Source organism: Tauraco erythrolophus, chromosome Z (assembly GCF_009769465.1).
Source record: "Tauraco erythrolophus isolate bTauEry1 chromosome Z, bTauEry1.pri, whole genome shotgun sequence".
Taxonomy (NCBI): Eukaryota; Metazoa; Chordata; class Aves; order Musophagiformes; family Musophagidae; genus Tauraco; species Tauraco erythrolophus.
In genome coordinates, this window is record NC_141496.1 from 60472704 (window position 1) to 60491077 (window position 18374).

The 18374-nt window shown below is 39.9% G+C and overlaps 1 pseudogene; it reads left to right on the top strand.

Annotated features, from left to right (window-relative positions):
• The first annotated feature begins 607 nt into the window (after nucleotides 1-607).
• LOC147526418 (uncharacterized) lies at nucleotides 608-5988 on the top strand (annotated as a pseudogene).
• The last annotated feature ends 12386 nt before the right edge of the window (nucleotides 5989-18374 follow it).

An 18374-nucleotide genomic window follows, 5' to 3' on the forward strand; every position in this document is an offset into this window, starting at 1 on the left:
GTGCCATGTGGCCCATCCCGTTATCAAAAAAGCCAAAATTGTGGCAATGACATCAGCCACGGAGCCACTTATTAATCGACTGAATGCACTTGCTTCTTCCAGTGTCACTGCTCGCAACTGGAAGGACGAACGAAAAGATCACCTGTGTCCCAGATCTTCTTACCAGCTGTCTCAGGGTCCTGAAATCCCTCTTGATTGACTGTGGACTTCATGTTTCAGTTTCATCTCCACCCACATGGAAGAGCAGTAAAGGGTAGTAGTCCGTGGACCGTACTAGGCTAGGAAGTTTCCTAGTGACATCTTTAACCCGGGCTCCAGGGAGGCAGCAGACTTCCCTCAGAGCAGGGTCAGCCCGGCATATTGGACCTTCTGTCCCCTTCAGATGGGAGTCGCCTATAACAACTACCCTTTTTTTCTTCCCTGTGGAAGCGGTCTTGATACAACAGGTAGTCCTCTCTGACCCTGGTGACACCTCCAGTGCAGATGATCCCTCAGCTACACCATCCATCGATGGGCCTTCCACCTCCAGAGTCTCATACCTTTTGTGCAGGGCCACCTGGGGATCTGAGATAGGCAAGGAGCGGGGGAGTCACCTGTTGCCCCGAGCATGGACTTGTTTCCATATTCCTTCCATACCTTTTGGGAGGAGAGACTGAAAAACAGAGTAAGACTTGGACGTATGCAGCTTCAGACACCTCATTTCAATTACTTTAAAAACCCCAAAAAAACAATCACCTTACCAACAAGCCCTTGTCTGCTGGACCCTGACTCCTCCCCCTGTAGCTGCGGTAAAGATTCAAATGAAAGGATGCAAAGGCAGGTAACTACCAAATAAGCAGTCCTGGAGGCGGGGAATGTCACCACTTGATCCGTGTACCGTATGGTCCCCTCATTGAGCTTGAACTCCAGAGGTGTTCCTCAGACAATATAATTTAAGTGGCCACACTGACCTATGAAACTCTAGCCCTTTTCAGGCCGATAACTTCTCACAGTTTGTCTCATCCAGATGATCATTCAGTTTAGTTTAGAAAGGTACTCATCTTCTTGGAGTAGTGTACGAATTTGTGTGGCCTTACATCTGAAATACCTTTTCTCCTCACACTTTAGGTACAAGAATTGTTTAGTGATGATTATGAAGTTTTGTTTTTTTTTTTTTTTTTTTTTCAAAATCCAGTTGCCTAATGACGAAGAAAGAAGCAGATTTTTTGAACGCCTTGTAAATCAAGTTGCTCAATCCTTCACCTCGCAAAACAACGCAGGTGAGGATATGCTACGTAGAAAACTTTGTGAACTGTAAGTGAATAGCTCTGCAGTGTTGCGTTGGTGGTAATTTTCTCTCTGTGATTTTTCATATGCTTAAAAAGGTAAAAAAGTTAAGAAAGCCGTGTGGACCCAGAGTCCCATGTGGAACAGAAGACTTATGTGCTAAAGTTGGCAATGTAAGATGTGTTGCCTAACCTCAATTACTTCGGAGTTTTCGCATGCAGTGCTGTAATGGCAATGCGACTATACTTCTTTCCCGTTTTTCCCTTGCCTTCTTCTCTGGTGATTTTTTCTGTGTCTGAGTTTCTAATTTTTGTGGAGCAGCGACTTTTGCCAGAAAGAATGGAGAAGTCAAGCTTTTCTCAGTGAAACATGGTAACAGTTCTGTCTCTGTCATTGCAGAGAGATACTGTATTCCAGGTAAAGGATACTTCACTGATACTGTATTCCAGAGAAACAGAAATCCTGACTTCCGAACTTCGTGTCATTCCAGATCCAGGGTTACGCAGTAGGACTCGTGCGAGACACTGGAGTAGAAGAGGAACATGTGGTACGTGTCGAGAAGGCAGCGGAAGTTCTGACAGAGCCAGGGATTGTGGATTACCGTGAGCTCCACCTAAGACTGATTTCAGTATTGTTAACCCCGAAGCAGGACATTTTCTTGCCACACGTACAGTTGTAAATCAAGTCAGCTGTTAAGCAATGCCAATTAAAACAATTTGTGGGAAGGCTATATAGCTGGTGAAATAATTCAGCCTCTAATGGACTACAACTACTGTGTTTCCACCCCAATGCAGACTGCTGTTCTTGTGAGCTACATTTTAGGAGAATGGGTTCTCTTCCTAATTTTTAATTGAAAAGGGCTTGTTGAATTTTAAAATAACCCACTGACAACCTGCTAGTACTGTTGAGTATTAATGTCTTAACAGTTTTTGTGCTGGATTTGGGGGTTTGTTTGTTTGTTTGTTTGTTTTCTTGCTTGGTTTTGCTTCTTAGGAACCTGAAAAGGACCTTTATTTCTAGCAGCGAGGACTTTAAACCTGAACTTGGCAGGCTGACATAAAGCTCCTCATGGGTAAAATGCTAATACTTTTCTGAAAGTCTTTCAAAATCCAATGTTAGAATTCTGCACTCATATGGTTATGGTGTTCTAAGGGTTTTCCAGTCCCATGTAGGAAAGAAGAGCCTATTCAGAGGATCTTGAGCTAATTCAAACTAGTGGTTTCTGTTTTTTTTCCTTCAGCAACTGTTGCATTTCATCATCAGGATGACCAAGAACTTTGATATATTTCACTTGGAAAAATTGTATGCAGTTCTTAGTTATCACATTTACCAACATTGGGAAAACAACGACAAAACTGAATTAGTGAAGGTAAGTTTTGTTGTCTCCTAGCACTTTCTATTGCTGTTATGCCTGTGTGTGTTGGGCATATGTGTGTGTGTGCACTCTGGACATAGCTCTTATTTAGCATTACTCTTTACTGCTCGGTTGCCTCTATTACCAGATGTTTTCATGTCAGTCTGGAGGATATTGATCCATATTGCAAAACCGTTGTTGTGTTTGGTGTAATTGCCGACAGTTTCAGCAGGAAAAGGCTTGGACTCTAAGACAATAGGTCCACCCTCACAGCCCTCTCCAAGCAGTTAACCTCAGTCTGTCTGTCAACAGTTCTTATCCAGAAACTTTTTAGGGGTGAGGGCCTCTGAAAGCAGGGTGCTTCCCTCAGCCTGTCACTTCCTCTTTTTCCCCTTCCAGGCAGCAGTCAGACATGGTAATACTTGGTACAGTATTATTATTATTATTATTATTATTATTATTATTATTATTATTATTATTATTATTATTATTATTATTATTATTATTATTATTATTATTATTATTATTATTATTGTTGTTGTTGTTGTTGTTGTTGTTGTTGTTGTTGTTGTTGTTGTTGTTGTTATTATTATTATCATCATCATCATCAATATATAGTAATCATATTGATTATTATATATTCTTGAAATATATAAAGTCAATCCATTCTTGAAAAGAAATTAAGTATGAAGCGTAACGAGAGTTTAAGACTTTTCTCTAGTCTCACCACAACCTCTTTTTAATTAGCATGGCTCGAGCATCTTTAATTTGACATAAGGGGAGATTTCTGCCTGTGACAGTTTAATGCTAATGAGTCAAATTCTCTGACCTCCTCCTCTCAGAGAGGATTTCTGAGCTGTCCGAACTCAGCAGGAATCTTCCGGAGGCACCTGTGGTGCCAGTCAGGCATTCTCAGTGTTGAGTCAATGTAGATAGGCTAGATATTCTTCAGTCTTCAGATTCCAGATCCTTGCATCCGTTTGTCTTTGAGATGCTTGTGCCTGAGAATGGATAAAATTCTTGACGCTTCTCAGTCTGCCTTAAAAAAGAGGAAAGCTCCTCTCTCTGGCCCTGGTCATCTCCATCTCTTCTGCCACATCTGATAAAGAGTTAGAATGGACACTCTGTTCTTGTTGTGCAGCAGTGAGGATTATATGGATTCAGGGAGGCCACTCTTGAAAAATGTGCCCTTCTCTCATCTAATGGAATGACGTGGTTTAGAAGGAGAAGGGATTTATTCATGTGATCTCAGGGCTCGTGAGCTTTTGTGACTGAACTTTTAAGGCTTAAATTAAAAGGGTCTTGATTTCTTTGTTTCTTCTTCTGCCTTTGGCGTTAACAGGAAAATACCTCCTATTGAGAGTGACAGTGCAAGTTGGTCAGGAGCAAGCTCTACTGCATGAAGAGGCAGACTTTAAGAAGGAATCATGCAGAGTGCAGAAAATAACATTTCCAGTATTTAGTTGTGACTTTTCAGGAACAGTCACCTCTTTCTAATTGTTGAAAGCACTGTTAATGACAAAGATCCATAGTCTCCTGATACAGATCCATACAGCGTCTCCAGCCTACCCTCTGTCTGGATGCGTAAGGAGGCGTTCGAAGCCAGTATGTATAGAAAGACTTTGTGATGGCGGTAGCACACGTATTTGCTACATGTTAGGAACAATTTTGTGTGTGTACAGATTCTTTATATTTTTTAGTAAGAAATAGACAGAGTTTTTAAGCTTTTATTCATGCTGACTGCTCGCTTGGCGTTTTTTCTTATTAGGCAATGAAGAAAGAAATTTCAGCCTTCAGTCATGCTCAAGGACGCTGATTTCAGGCGTCCTTGACTTCCACTCTGCGATGTTTTCTTTTCATCGCATGCTGTTACCTGTGCATAATTCAAAGAAAATGACTTTTACTTCTGTATTTGTACCTATAGTAAACAAATAGATCTTGGAAAACTCAAATAAAGACCTTTAATTGTTTCATTTGATATTTTTGGCTTCTCTCTCTCTATGTATTTATGTGACATGCTGCCGTGATTACCGTTGGAACGCTGCAGATCTGAACATCTTGCAGATAATTTCAGTACCTCTCTTAAAAGGTAAAGGTACCTCTTCCTTTAAAAGGAAGCAATTGAAGACTTGCAAATCTTGTATCATCGTTTTCCAGCTTGAGGGAAACTTTTCTAAAGTAGTCTGAGGTGCTGTATAGTCCGCTGCATACTACAGAAAGCTGTCATATGGAAGTTCTGCTTCCCTGGAGCTGAATCGGGCTGACTCATGCCATAGACATTGAAGATATGTCTAGTGAGCTTACGCCATAATCTTTGTATCCCATACTGACTTTCACTGTAGTAAGAAGTAGAGTACTGACTGCCAACCCATCTGTACTTCTTGAACGTTTTACGTACCTGAATTTACTGATTAGAACTCAAGGAATTATCTACTGCTAGCTCAGGTCTGTCTGAGTGATCTCTGACTCTTCTCCCTATGAAAAAATTGGCATAGTTGGCCAGCTGGCGGATTCAATCACTGACTCTTTAAGGGGGCATGGAATTAGCCCTTCTCCAAGATTTCCTGAGGATTGGGCCTGTGAAAATTGGTATGATTGGAGTAAGTCAGAGGAATGCTTAAACCTTGTGGGAGGGAAATTGAAAAATGGTAGAGAAAAGGGAATAGTACGCAAGACATTGGGAACGTGTTCGGAAGCATCATGTCAGTAAAAGAAATACAAAGAAAAGGAGGTTCGAGTGGTACAAGATGAGACTGAATAAAGAAAGTGACATGAAATGCTGTTATCTCTGTGAATAGAACAACTGCGGAAACAACTGGGACAGGAAAAGGAAAAGCAAGAAAGAGTAGAGGACAAGCTAGAGCTCAGTCCCACAGACCTTGTCAAGATCTCTAAGTTAATTGCGTCCCCAGAAGATCGGGACTGAGATATGTGGAGGGATCTGATCGGGAATTTAGCAATGAGAGTAGTCAGTTAAATGGCTCAAAGTTTAAGTTACCTAGTTATGACTATTTAATAGTCATCTGTTATTAAAACTGAAGAATCTGTAGGGCCCCAGGGGGCTAACCAAAGAAATATCACAAGAACTGTTCCATGAGACCCCCTTCAGCTGGCTCATTTGCATGAAAATTATGGGCGGAAGCCTGGTGAGAGCGAAACTGAGTGTCTGTGGCTTGTTCCCTTATCTGGGGCAGACTGCATTAACATTAAACCAAGATGAAGCAGACAGATTTTGGGGACCAGGAGTATTTTTAACAAGGGGACTAGACCCCAACAATGAGCCGCACTCTATCGCGTGGCGAACAGCTTATTGGGCGGGGGGCATAGAACCTCGGGAACGAGGACGACCTGCTGCTACCCCTATATGATCCTATAAGTACGGCGATTACAAAAGCAGCTGCATTCCTATACCATGGAAACCATACCGTATGTACGAGACACACAATACCACTGAAACCACACCGCAAAACCAGTACATACAACACAATACAAACTGTCCCATGCGCACAATACAGACCATGAAATGCATTCTGAACCGTACAATACATGCAATACAAAATGCAACATGCAAAATGCAGTACGATACATACACTACTATAACTATAGCTACCATACAATAAATACCTTACCAGACCGTATAATATGACACACACAGTATGATAAGTACCATACTATACAATACAATGCATAAAATATCATAAGTGCTACACCGTACAACGCAAACAATACTACACAATACGCGATAAGTATCAAACAATACAATACATACAATACAAAATGCAACACACATGAAACAATCCACAGTACAACACAAAACAAACTACAGTACTGTATGTCGTGGGTTAGGCCGATCCGGCAACTAAACTCCACGCAGCTCTCCCACTCCAGTAAAATGGAGAGGAGAAAAATATAATAAAAGAGCTGAGGGTCGAGACAGGAACAGAGGAGCAACCACCAACCACGGTCCCGGGCAAAACAGACTCAGTTTCCTTAAAGCAAAACAGTTTATTAACAGCTACCTACAAAGAGAAAAGCAAACAAAAACGGTTACTTGAGAGGGTAACAAGAAAACAAGGCCAAATCTTAAAAACAACACCACTCCCCCACTTTGCTTTTTCTTCCCAGCTCTACCTCCTCCCCACAGCGGTGCAGGGGGGCAGGAAATGGGGGAGTGCAGGTCAGTTCATTCCATGCTGTTGCTGCCGCTTCTCTCAAAGGAGAAGGAGTCCTTACACCATTGTCCCTTGCTCCAGTGGATCACCTACTCATGAGGAAAATCCACGGACTTCTCCAGCGTGGCTGCAGGATGCAATCCTTACCCCATCGGACTGCTCCAAGTGTGGGCTTTACCACAGTCTCGGATTCTTAGGGAGTTGTAGCCACTCGCTCTAGCGTGGGTCGTCATACAGACTTTAAGTGCACTCTGGCGTGGGTCGTCATATCAACATTAAATTTGTCTCCATACAAACTTTAAATGCGTAAATGTGTAAATGCACCTCAACCTGTGCCCATGACTCACAATAGTCTTCGGGCTCAGGCATCTCCTTTAAACAAAACACCTCCCCATCGGCGGGGGTTGTCCCACGGACTTTAGATGAGTACCGTACTCAGGCTCTGACATCTCTTCTCCGACGTGGGTTTTCCACAGGCCGCGAGTGGGTCTCTGCTTGCTCCACTGAGGACTGCCTTTTGTCTGCAAGGGGGACTTAGCTGCGGAACACGTTGTCCCATTCCATCTTCACTGACCTGGTGTCGATGTGGCCGTTTCTCTCAGATCTCAGCCCTTTCTGGGTGGACTCAGCCCGCTGGGCACCTTGGGAGCAGGGCTCTCCCCGAGTTCCCCAAGCGGCTCTGCCGCCACCATCCTCAGCGGGTGGCACTGACCCGGCCTGGGCCGTCGCCTGGCCAGGCGCCAGGGAGCAGGGGCTGTGCCCCTCTCCCCTCTCCTTGCTCCTGGGCAAAGGCACACACCTTTCCGGTTCCTCTGTCCTGACATAAATAGCGCAATTCGCAGAGACGCCGATTGGCTCAAGCCCCGAGGGGGATGGGAGTCCGACCTGATGGCCACCTTCTGACACCAGAACCTCCCCCCCCACATCAAACCATGACACTGTACAATACATATCGTACTGTAAATAACATATCATCCATACAATAAACCACAACAAATACAATACATAGACTACAATGCAATACAAAATACAATCCAATACATATCACCTGATATATGATACAATACATACACTACCATACATACCATACACGCCAAACCAGTCAATATAAACCACACAATACAAACTGCAATGCAATACAAAAAATACATTGTACATAGAATGCAATAAATATCAGACCATACTACACACACAACACATGCAACGTACAATGCAATACATAAAACACAAACCATACAATAAAACAGACGCCATACCAAAAATACAATACCTGCCATACCAAAAATACCTCCATCTCCTACCATACATGCTAAACAATACACACTCTGCAATACACCCCCTCTGACCACCTTGCTCCAAAAAAACTACCAAAAAAAGCCTGAAAACCTACCTAAACAAACATGTTCTCTTAAAATACTGAAGACAGCTATAATCTTTTTGCTGCAGCAGACAATGAATGCAGTGTCACTAACAAAGGGAGTCACTTTGCACATGAAAGATTTGGTTTTGTCTAAAGGCAATCTGAATGGTATGTATGGGAAACATAACCAATACAGCGTTGAACAAAATCCGAATGGGCTGACCCATGCCATAGACAGTATTTGGATGAGAACAGCACTATGGTGTCTATGTTTGAGGTCCTTCAGTGGTTGGAAGAGATGAATAAAATAGAGTCTGCTTTTACCTCTGCTCTAGGTGCTGTTTACTGCTTGCTTATTTGCAGACCATTTGAGGCAATATCCTCGTGTCCCAGGCATAGGTTTTCTGTTTGGTGAGAAAGAAAAAGATGCGGTTTGCTCTTCATATAAGAAAAAGGTTCTTGTCTCTAAAGAGAACTAGGAAGCATGAAAAGAGAGGAGTGCAACAGACTCCTCTCCTTCCTTGGAAAAAACTTGGTTTGTTGGAATTATTTTTCCTACTAATGATCATATCTGGGAACAGCAGAATATTTCATTAAGGCTAGAAGTGCTAAAAAGAGTTTTAGGTATATTTGTGCTCTTCTAATCCTGGGAAAGCAGGAAAATTCTTAACATCCTTCCTGCTGTTAATGACACTTGCTTGGAACCTCTCCCTGAAAGGGTCGGGTGGTGTTGATGAGAATCGAGCTACAAGATGTAAAGGGGAAGTTAGGGCTACAAGATTTATCCAAGCAAGGAGAATATAAAACAAAGAGGTACAGGGAAGGACAATAAAGATTATCAGGGGTACAAAACAGTTTCTATACTAGAAAAAACTAAACAAAGATTCTTTATTCTTTCTGCGATGGTAGGACTTAAAGATCTATGAAAATTCACATTGAAGAGCAATGGGAAGCAGCCATGAACTTAGTGGGTGCTGGGTATAGAACAAGCAAGAGGAGATATTTTTCGTGTAGTACCTGAATAAACTGTGGTAATAAGATGCATGAATTAATGTTATGGAGGCCAGAAGTATGCATAAGTTTAGAGAAAGAGGAGATGGATTCTTGCAGGGTATATTCATCGCTGGTTATTTAACTCAGTAGTCTGTTTATGGTTCCTGACTGAAGAAGTCTCTGTGACAGAAAGCTGCAAATGAAAGGATCCTTTTCTTAGTAGCCAGTGTCAGAGACGGCATTTCACTCTGCAGACCTGCAGTCTGACTGCTTTTAACAGTTCTTATGTTCAAACAGATACTGAGGAAAAGTTTCAGTGCTGCTTTCATTCATATTCTTTAATTCTGTTTTCTCATCCATGTCAATAGTCAATTTCCCCAGATAGTCATTATAAATTAACTGTTAAGGCCCATTGTTTGCACACTGATTCACCAGCAAACCGAGTCAATTCGGTGGGATTTGTGAAGCAGATGGACCACATTTGTGATGCGTACAAATATCTTCTAATTTTCACATCAAAGAACATAGATATGCATAGTAAATCTATTGCTGCAGAGATACAGTTAAAATAAAATTTGAGGTAAATTGGAGTGTCTGCTGCTGAGAAGGTGTTTTCCTTAAATTCTCATGCAAGCTGGCTGCTGATGAAATTTAGGAATTAAAATCTGCTTGTTTTGAATTGAGAAGAGTAGCTGTCACTTTCATGGAGTGGGGAAAAAAATAGGGAAAACCTGTGAGGAAGTAAACAACCCCTGTTGTTCCAGGTGAAGAGCCTGGCTGCGTCACTGTGGTGCTGCGTATTGCTGATGTATGTTTCTTTGGATTCTTTTTGGTAAAGTTATACCTATCTCTGTATTCAGTCAGTTTTATATGTCTGTCAAAGCAGAAAAAGGGGAGACTGTTGGCTGGCCCTGTAGCCCCAAAATGAGGGTGGTATTAGTTGATGATTTCCAGTTGCCTACTGGGATAAAATTCCATTTCTAAGTCCAAAGTTTTGGGGTTTTTTTTCTTCTTCTGGAGTATATGTAGTTTAGGCTAAAGCTTGTGTTCTGCTGTTTTCTCCCATTCTGAAGGGCAGGTACCCAGTGTCATGCACTGATTGAATGGATTTAGATTTGTGGGGTGGCAGTGTGTGTTGTTTGGAGTGTTTTCTTTGCTTGTTTGTTATTGGTTGTTTTTTTATAAAATTATCAGGCTTGTAGAATACAGTCAGTAGTCATTTTCTCTTGAGCCCCTCAGTAGAGCTCTAGGTCTGCAGCTCATAGATGGCTGTAACTCTTGTGCATATGAAGACTCATTTGAAAATCAACACTTGGAGCTAGCATGTCTCTATTTTAAATGGCTTTAATTACAGCTGCTTGGCACAGATAGTTGTGTGGTCTGTTTCAACCTGAAATAATTAAGCAAAGTAATTCCAGCCCCCACTGTTTCCTGCAAATTGTACTTCCAATTATCTTAATCTCATTTCGTCTCCTTTGCATTAATGCACAGAGATAAACAGATAGCTTAACTAGATTTTGGGATGGTTTAGCTCATCCGTGTCACTTAGCTATCGAGTCATGTCAAGACATTGGTAGAGACAAATGCCTTGGGTATGATTCAGTGTACTTTATGAAGTTTCTGTAAAAAGATTCAGTAGGAAATCATTGGTAGATTTCCCAAAGAGTGACATTGGAAGTATCTCTGTATTTTTTACCCTGTCCCCACAGCATGATACAGCTGTCTCAAGGAATCAGAACAAATCGGCATGGATCAAGCTACCTATAGGAAGAACTAGTTTCAGGTGTTTCAGCATGTGGTTACAGTCACATCTGAGTCCTTCAGTCACTTGACATTTTCAGTATATGGTGTCACACAAATCATTGATCTTCTGAATAAGGATAGACGGTGAGGTGGCAAAGTTTGATACTGAACGTAAAAGATTGCAAGTCTGGTTTGTAAGGAATTGAAAAAAGTTGCTTAGCTGGGTTTTAGTGGCAAGTGAAATTGAGTGTAGATTATTTGAATTGAGGTGGTGGGTTTGAAAAAATCTGGCTTTGTCATATATAAGGACAGATTCTGAGCTGGTTGTAATCGTTTAAGCAGATTTTGGGGTAAAAATAGAGCTGTGAGAACATCAACTCACAACTAGCAATTGCAAAGTAAATGTGATGTTGGCACTTACTGGGAAGGGAGTAGAAAACAGGAACAATATGCTATAGTACAAATGTGTGGGGCAGCTGTATCTAGAATACACCATTCTATTATATCCACATAATTCTGTTTTGATCCCAAGCATCAAAAATCATTTAGTACAGCTGGCAAGGTTATTAAAAGAATGGAAACAAGAATAATCTAAAGTATTTAATGGCTATCTTTTAGGAATGCTTAAATTAACTAGGGCTACTCTGCCTGCAAGAGATATCTAGAGGAATACATGGCGGAGTTTTATGAAAATCACAGTATTTTAGAAAATCTTTATAAAAGATGTATAAAGGTTTATAAACTCCTAAGACTTTATAAAGCACCTAAAGGATGAGTGTAGAAGGAATATTTGTTATTTCTTCTAATACAGAACTAGATGGCATCAGATGAAATCAGTAGATGTCAGGTTCAAAACAAAAGGAGATCCTTCAGTATATAACAAACAGTAAAACTGTGGAACCTTTTTCTACAAGGTATTGTTGGTGCTAAAAACTTCTATAGGTGTGCAAATTGACAGGATGTGTTCAGGAAAGAAAAATAGTTGCAGCTGCTAAATTCTCAGGACTACCTTTTCTGGCTCGGAAAATTCTTGCACAGTAGATTCGTGAAGGCCAAGAGTGGGGAAGTACAACTGTTTGCTCTCCCTGTTCATATATTCTTTCTTATGTATCTACACCTGTCTGTTTTCAGAGCTGGACATCTGAAGTTAATGGATCTTTGATCTGTGCTAGTAGGGTTGGTGCGGTGGTGTGTCCCTCTTTCCCCTCCCAGCCCAGTTTTTTCTTCCTTTTGAAAAGGAGAGAAATGCACTAAGGGTTTCAGGCCGATTTGGAGAGTCAGAGAAAAGATGCTATTTAAACATTTAATGTTATTTGCTATTTTGTTAAAGTCTGATAAATGATATTGAACCATGCAAAAATATTGGGTGTTTGGTAGGAAGAACTGCAGGACTGCCTGTTTATAGAAATCTATATAAGGGAGGCTATCAAGGTACTTTGTGGGTTTTATTTTTTATTTTTGTGCTAAAATGCTTCACTCTTCTCCATTTCCCTCATCTTCTAAGTGGACCAGTGGGTGACAAAATCACTAGTGTCTGCCAGTAAGGTCCTGCATGCTATGTGAAGATCTGCTGGAGCTACCAATGTTTCTAATTCAAATTTACATAACTTTCTGCAGGATCAGAGATTTATGATTAAAATTCCAGTGATGTGCTAAGGATGACAGGAAAACCTCTGCTGTTGGGATCCAATTCAGACCTGTTATGTGCTGTAATAAGTAGGCTATCCACTGTGGATTACTAGACTTCTTTTAATTCATGAATAAGCAAAAAGATGCTATAAAAAATTCAAGCATTCTGTGTCACTGACTGCATTTATTTTGACAAGTGTGATTAATTCTTAATTATTTATAATACTTCATAATATATTGTACTAGCAAATGTACTGCAGTCTATCGTAATGAAATATGAGGAATTGGAGATCTTGCAACTGTGGCGGTATTTCCTATGGAGACAGGTTAGACAACCCAGTCTGTGATTAGAGTTTGTAGACCAAAGAAGTTGCACTTTGCAGCTGTGTGGATGTATGTGTTTGTCATGCTCAAGTGAAGGAGTAATTTGCCTCTCTGATAAACTTGAGATGAGTCAAACCAGTTATAAATTCTGTGCCTCTCAACTCTTGATTCAAACCCGGAGTTTTCTGTACTCTGGGGGCCTCTAGGATACAGCTCTGAGTAACGGATGGTTTAACATCCGTCAGAAAGTGTGCGTTTCCCTATCTCTCCTACTATCTTGTTGCAGTGCTTGTATTTTCTTTCCTCCAGAGAGGCACTGGCTCAGGTTCCTGCCAGCAACATTGCATTGCTGTGTTACCCGTGGACTTGTGGAGGACAGTAACTGTGGTCCCTGATCTGGGAGCACAGTCATGGCTTCCTGATGAGTCAAATTTTGCAAGGAAGAAGAGAGAAACAACTAATACAAAGTTAATCCTGTGTATTCAAGGAGGAAGGACTGGCAGCAGCTGGACCCAAAACAGGTGTACATAAACTGGATCCAGATCTGTGCTTGATCAAATGACAGAGCAGTCTGTTTCCAACTGTAAATGTAGTTTTAAACTTGAAGGATTAGAGGCTTGACTGCTCCTGACTACGGTGATGCAAGCGAGTTGCCTGCTTCTCTTTTTGAATCTTGTGATTCTAGATAAAGTAAGTGAATTTCTGCTTCTGTTGTCTGAAGGTTTCAAGACTGTGAAAATATGCAGCTACTTGATAAAAATTTTGGATGAAGGGATAAGTTGGGGGTGTGTGACCACCATTTCAAATAAGAATCAAAAAAGCAATAAACCACCCTGTAAATGTGAACACCAATTGAGACAACTCCTTAATGAAAAGGTAGATTAAACTTTCAGGAAGTGCGACAGTGTGATTCAAAGGAATCGACTCACAGACGGACTGTAGGCCAAAGCACCTTTATTTTCGCTAGCGGGGAAAGCATAGGGTCTGTACCCTGCAAAATGCACCTCCGCTGAGATAAAACGACAGTCAGCTTATATAATAATCTTATCAAACATACTACACATTCTGTGATTAATCTTCCATAAACAAAGAGTTAGGTTATGTAACTTTTAGTGCTCTATTTCGCCTGTTGTAGCTAATTTTAAGGTTTCCTTGGTAGTGGGGTATTTGTGCCTAAAACCAGCGGTCTCAGCATATATCGTACCCCTGTTCGCAGTTAGCCAAGTTAAAATCTCTTTTGTAAGAAAACAGGATTTCTTGTTTTACCATCTCATCCTTATGCTAAAGGCAGGCTAGTTATGTCAAGCAAGCATACTTAACTCAATTCCTTAATTCAAGGGCAAGTAGGAGATGAATGAGGATGGTGTCCTAACCAGCCACTGATTAGTTGAAAAGCTCTCACGTAAGCTCTAAAACAAGAAGTATCTGCACATTGTGCTAATGTAGCTTTGATTTTTGCAATTATTACTAAAGAAGTGGAGCAAGACTAAGGCACTGAGCATATTAGCAAATGGGAGTTAACGAACTGCAGGATTATAAAATAGCTGTTGACTTTAATTTATGGTTCCTCAGATGAAGAATGAGGCAGATTATAAAAGATAAAAAATAATATTATGTTTCTGATTATCACTATTAACAAAACAGTAGAGTATAAATCAATGTGGGCTTGCAAGAAGTAAGTAGTTGAAAAGTTATTTTTCATGTAGGACTTTTAGGCAGAAAAAAAGACTTGTAACACTTACCATTCCACTAAAAATAGGGGAAAAAAACTGTTTCTGAAAAAGATAGCTCTTTACCAGGGTAAAGAATAAAGGATAAAGAGAGTAACTGGGCTCATGCTAGACAGACAAAAGTCTTCCTTTTACTTTAATCCTTAAGATGGGTTTGAGGATCTCATAGAATTGATCTATCTTATGTGTCTTTTAAACAAGATATCAGAGTATTTCTTCTTTTCTTTAGTAAATCAATACATGGACTTTGAGGTTTTGACAGCGTGGGTCTGGAAAAAAAAGCAACAGAATTTTCTTCTCAGGAGAATTTCTATTTTGGAAGAAAAAGGGTTTTGAACTCATCACAAATTTTGACACAGAAATTGCAGACCTGAATGCTGGAGAAGAATGTGGATCATCCTATTCTGCAAAGATTCAGTCCAGATGGTTGAATAGTCCTAAAAAAGATACTGTTGTGGTATGGGGCCACCCTAGTTTTATTGTTTATAAACTACAGGCATCTTATGAAGAGTTGTAAACTTTTGCACTTTTGTTTAGTCAAAGCTGGATTCAGAGTTATATTAGTTATTTTCCTATCTAAGATTTAGCCATTGAGTCAGTGGAAATAGTTGTTGCATGTGAGTTGAAGGATCAGCTACAAGTGAAATAATAGAAGAATTAAATGAGATCTGGAAGCAACACATGGACTGAAAATTATTCATCAATCTTATTGCACATGAGAGATTTACGGATTTGTAGGGATGACTCTCAAGTTCTTTGTAGAAAGAGGATTTTAAAATAAAAGAATATTATTTGCAGCGAATAGTTCTGGCTGTTAAAGTTGAGATTTAAATTTTGATACTTAACTTTGCAACATATACATATCAAGTGTTACAACGCTGCCCCATAGGAATTTATGCAACATTAATATATGAAATGCAAACAAAACTTGTTTCCAGAGTCTGTTGAGCTATGAAGAAAAAAAAAAATGCAACCTTTTTATGGTGGTCAGATTCCAGCTCATGCTCTGTCAGTACAAGAAATGGACCAGATATTCTTAGCATTTTGCAGCTTGCTCTTCTCATTAGTACTACACTTGTGCTTTGTTATTGCAAATTATTTCCCTTTAATGAGCCTTCTCTAAAGAGGCAAATTATTGTCTCACTGCAGGACAGTGTGTTTGTTTATAGAGTAGATATGTATTTATACGGAATATGGGTAAGCACACGTCTTTGTTGATTTTAGAAATCTTGTTTATTCACTCCATAATTCAGTGAAGATGCAACTCAAGATGAAGCATTCTGTTCCGCAAGCTGAAAAACAAGATGTAATTTCGGTGTGCATCAGATGTTAGTATTCTCTAATGGCTTGCTGCATACCTGTGACTAATGTACTTCAGCAAGGATATCCAGAAAAGGCACAGACAATGAAGAACAAATGGGTTGTAAAATGGCCTCTTTCTCACTCATACAGATGTTTTCTCCTTGGCAAGATGAGGCATATTAAAAGGACAGCTGGAGGCAAGTGTATCCTGCTCTTGGCTGTTTGAACTTTTTACAGGAAAAGACTACTGGCTTAACACACATTTGTAATTTTTTTCCTCTGCAATGTAGAGGCAGTATTCTTTATCCCCAAATGCTTGTGTACATCCATGCATATGTTGTGTTTGGTTTTTTTTTTTATTTGAACTTTTCAAATATAGAAAACTCATATTTGTGCAAAGAACATTCAATGCATTAATAAATTGTTGTTTGATAGTTTTAATTTCTTTCTAGCCTGCCTGGTACCACTATTTTCTGTATATTTATTTTTTTACCATGCCAGTGACAGCTCATATATATGGCTCTGTACATAAAAATATAATGTATAATAAAGGAGTATCAGCAAGACACTGTAAGCCTTGTAGCCACTTGGTTGCATGTTGCCACTGCTTACCAACCATAGTCTAATTATATCCATTTCCAATTATTAAAATATCCTGTGCTTCCTTAGTACTTTTCCTATGAGGCTCTGAGAGCTCTACTAAATAAGGCACTTCCTGCAGTTTGAAAGTTGGGAGAATTGTTTCTCCACGTCATCAAAGAGAAACTAAAGCACAGTGTGGTTAAATCAGTCACCCAAGGTGAGTTGTGATCCTGGCTGTGCCAAAGGCGTTTTATCTCTTGCACTTTAACTAGTACTAACAGTTAGATGCCTGCTGCTCTACGGTATTTTTGTCATGAAGTTGGCTTGATCCACTTATAATAGATGGACATTATCATGTGGGATTTTCTACAGACCTGTTCTGTACGATTAGATTAAAAGCATCAGTAAATTGACGAGAACTGGAATATTTTCACTGTTGTTCTTAACATCAATGATAACGTGTCTGTTGTGTTGCAATAGCTATCTTACACATTCATTTTAATGAATGAATGCATTAAAAGAGAGCCACAGAACTCTGAAAGTTTAAGAGGTTTTACTGCTGTGGCTCTTGCCAAGAACAAAGGCTGAATAATTAAACAGAATTGTGATAGAGAAAAGATCATGATTCAGTCAGGATCTTGGGGCAGGCTAAGCTAAACCCAAATACAGCTTCACCTTTTTGCCTAATCTAGACAGGCAAATCTGGGTAAAGAAAGAGAAGATCGATTTTGAATGTTTCTGTCCTTGGTTTTCTAATGAAATTTGAGTAGTTTAAATGCAAATCTATAAAGGATGTGTTGGTACTAATGTGTATGTAATATCTGATTTTTGGAAAGACACAATTGAATGTACTATTTCAGAGGTGTTGCAAAAAGTATTCCCCTAGACATAGCTTCAGAGGTTAAATCTTACAGGAATTGTTAATGTTGGAGCTGACCAACACAGTTTCATTGACCTTTATGGTAAAATGAAAGTATGGTAAAAAGAGGAGGGGAGCCTATGAGCTTAGTGTATAATCCTTGAGTTTTCTCTTAAAGCAGCTTACACAGAGCATGATTGTTTTGTCCTACTCGAAGTAACCAAAGAAGGTTGCAGTGTTAAGATAGTGAGAATTCTGTTCTGTATTTTTTTTTTCAAATTCTTAATACTGGGCAATGCCTGTTTAGTTGGCTCCAAGCAACTTGCCTAGACTCTAATGAATAATCAGTCATTCAGGTATAAGTTAGAAGCTATCCCTGAAGTTTCAGCTGTTTTCTTTGTTTGCTTCTTTGAGAGCACAGTGATTAAACAGATGGTATAATATACAAACATGAGAATGGCCATACTGGGAGAGCAGGAGAGGAAAGCAAACTTATGGTCAGACTTCTCAAAATATTCTCTCAGTCTCCAGACATTCTTGTGTCAGGGAATGTGTGCTGAGGGGAGCAATAGAATAGAGTCTTCCGTGTTAGATTGTAAGTCTCCTGGGATGCATACTGCAGTATCTTGTTGATTTGGGATCTCCAATCCTAGACCTCGTTCCTGTGTTGAGCAATGCCGCCTTTCTGTTCAGTGAACTATGTTGTGCATCCCTCTCTGTAAAGAAATAGCTTTCTCTGAGTCTCTTTAGTCTCAATGGCACAGTCTTTCTTGTCGATCAAATGCAAGCGATCTATAAATTCTTGATCTTTGTCTTTTACCTTCCCTAAATAAGCATGATTTAAAGGAAGATAAATACGAATGACTGTCATTAAAATGAAAAAAGGCTATTCTAAAAAAATCATTTTGACTTGATATTAATGAGTTCATATCACTTGCTAACCCAGATGAAAGTCGTCTTTGTTAGCTAAATGCTGCCATGTCACAACAGAGATGAGAGAAGCAAGTGTCACTTAGTTCTAAACGGTATTTCCTTAAGAATTCAAGAAATGTAGTAGTGG